The sequence below is a fragment of the Lygodium microphyllum genome, unplaced genomic scaffold, assembly GCF_053477565.2.
Source record: "Lygodium microphyllum isolate KBCC unplaced genomic scaffold, Lygodium_microphyllum_v1.1.10 scaffold_68, whole genome shotgun sequence".
NCBI classification, from domain to species: Eukaryota; Viridiplantae; Streptophyta; class Polypodiopsida; order Schizaeales; family Lygodiaceae; genus Lygodium; species Lygodium microphyllum.
In genome coordinates this window covers 673,567-676,066 of record NW_028229551.1, presented here as the reverse complement: position 1 = coordinate 676,066, position 2,500 = coordinate 673,567, and positions in this window count along the sequence as shown.

Below are 2,500 nucleotides of genomic sequence, written 5' to 3'. Positions count from 1 at the left end.
AACCCTAAACCCTAAACCCTAAACCCTAAACCCTAAACCCTAAACCCTAAACCCTAAACCCTAAACCCTAAACCCTAAACCCTAAACCCTAAACCCTAAACCCTAAACCCTAAACCCTAAACCCTAAACCCTAAACCCTAAACCCTAAACCCTAAACCCTAAACCCTAAACCCTAAACCCTAAACCCTAAACCCTAAACCCTAAACCCTAAACCCTAAACCCTAAACCCTAAACCCTAAACCCTAAACCCTAAACCCTAAACCCTAAACCCTAAACCCTAAACCCTAAACCCTAAACCCTAAACCCTAAACCCTAAACCCTAAACCCTAAACCCTAAACCCTAAACCCTAAACCCTAAACCCTAAACCCTAAACCCTAAACCCTAAACCCTAAACCCTAAACCCTAAACCCTAAACCCTAAACCCTAAACCCTAAACCCTAAACCCTAAACCCTAAACCCTAAACCCTAAACCCTAAACCCTAAACCCTAAACCCTAAACCCTAAACCCTAAACCCTAAACCCTAAACCCTAAACCCTAAACCCTAAACCCTAAACCCTAAACCCTAAACCCTAAACCCTAAACCCTAAACCCTAAACCCTAAACCCTAAACCCTAAACCCTAAACCCTAAACCCTAAACCCTAAACCCTAAACCCTAAACCCTAAACCCTAAACCCTAAACCCTAAACCCTAAACCCTAAACCCTAAACCCTAAACCCTAAACCCTAAACCCTAAACCCTAAACCCTAAACCCTAAACCCTAAACCCTAAACCCTAAACCCTAAACCCTAAACCCTAAACCCTAAACCCTAAACCCTAAACCCTAAACCCTAAACCCTAAACCCTAAACCCTAAACCCTAAACCCTAAACCCTAAACCCTAAACCCTAAACCCTAAACCCTAAACCCTAAACCCTAAACCCTAAACCCTAAACCCTAAACCCTAAACCCTAAACCCTAAACCCTAAACCCTAAACCCTAAACCCTAAACCCTAAACCCTAAACCCTAAACCCTAAACCCTAAACCCTAAACCCTAAACCCTAAACCCTAAACCCTAAACCCTAAACCCTAAACCCTAAACCCTAAACCCTAAACCCTAAACCCTAAACCCTAAACCCTAAACCCTAAACCCTAAACCCTAAACCCTAAACCCTAAACCCTAAACCCTAAACCCTAAACCCTAAACCCTAAACCCTAAACCCTAAACCCTAAACCCTAAACCCTAAACCCTAAACCCTAAACCCTAAACCCTAAACCCTAAACCCTAAACCCTAAACCCTAAACCCTAAACCCTAAACCCTAAACCCTAAACCCTAAACCCTAAACCCTAAACCCTAAACCCTAAACCCTAAACCCTAAACCCTAAACCCTAAACCCTAAACCCTAAACCCTAAACCCTAAACCCTAAACCCTAAACCCTAAACCCTAAACCCTAAACCCTAAACCCTAAACCCTAAACCCTAAACCCTAAACCCTAAACCCTAAACCCTAAACCCTAAACCCTAAACCCTAAACCCTAAACCCTAAACCCTAAACCCTAAACCCTAAACCCTAAACCCTAAACCCTAAACCCTAAACCCTAAACCCTAAACCCTAAACCCTAAACCCTAAACCCTAAACCCTAAACCCTAAACCCTAAACCCTAAACCCTAAACCCTAAACCCTAAACCCTAAACCCTAAACCCTAAACCCTAAACCCTAAACCCTAAACCCTAAACCCTAAACCCTAAACCCTAAACCCTAAACCCTAAACCCTAAACCCTAAACCCTAAACCCTAAACCCTAAACCCTAAACCCTAAACCCTAAACCCTAAACCCTAAACCCTAAACCCTAAACCCTAAACCCTAAACCCTAAACCCTAAACCCTAAACCCTAAACCCTAAACCCTAAACCCTAAACCCTAAACCCTAAACCCTAAACCCTAAACCCTAAACCCTAAACCCTAAACCCTAAACCCTAAACCCTAAACCCTAAACCCTAAACCCTAAACCCTAAACCCTAAACCCTAAACCCTAAACCCTAAACCCTAAACCCTAAACCCTAAACCCTAAACCCTAAACCCTAAACCCTAAACCCTAAACCCTAAACCCTAAACCCTAAACCCTAAACCCTAAACCCTAAACCCTAAACCCTAAACCCTAAACCCTAAACCCTAAACCCTAAACCCTAAACCCTAAACCCTAAACCCTAAACCCTAAACCCTAAACCCTAAACCCTAAACCCTAAACCCTAAACCCTAAACCCTAAACCCTAAACCCTAAACCCTAAACCCTAAACCCTAAACCCTAAACCCTAAACCCTAAACCCTAAACCCTAAACCCTAAACCCTAAACCCTAAACCCTAAACCCTAAACCCTAAACCCTAAACCCTAAACCCTAAACCCTAAACCCTAAACCCTAAACCCTAAACCCTAAACCCTAAACCCTAAACCCTAAACCCTAAACCCTAAACCCTAAACCCTAAACCCTAAACCCTAAACCCTAAACCCTAAACCCTAA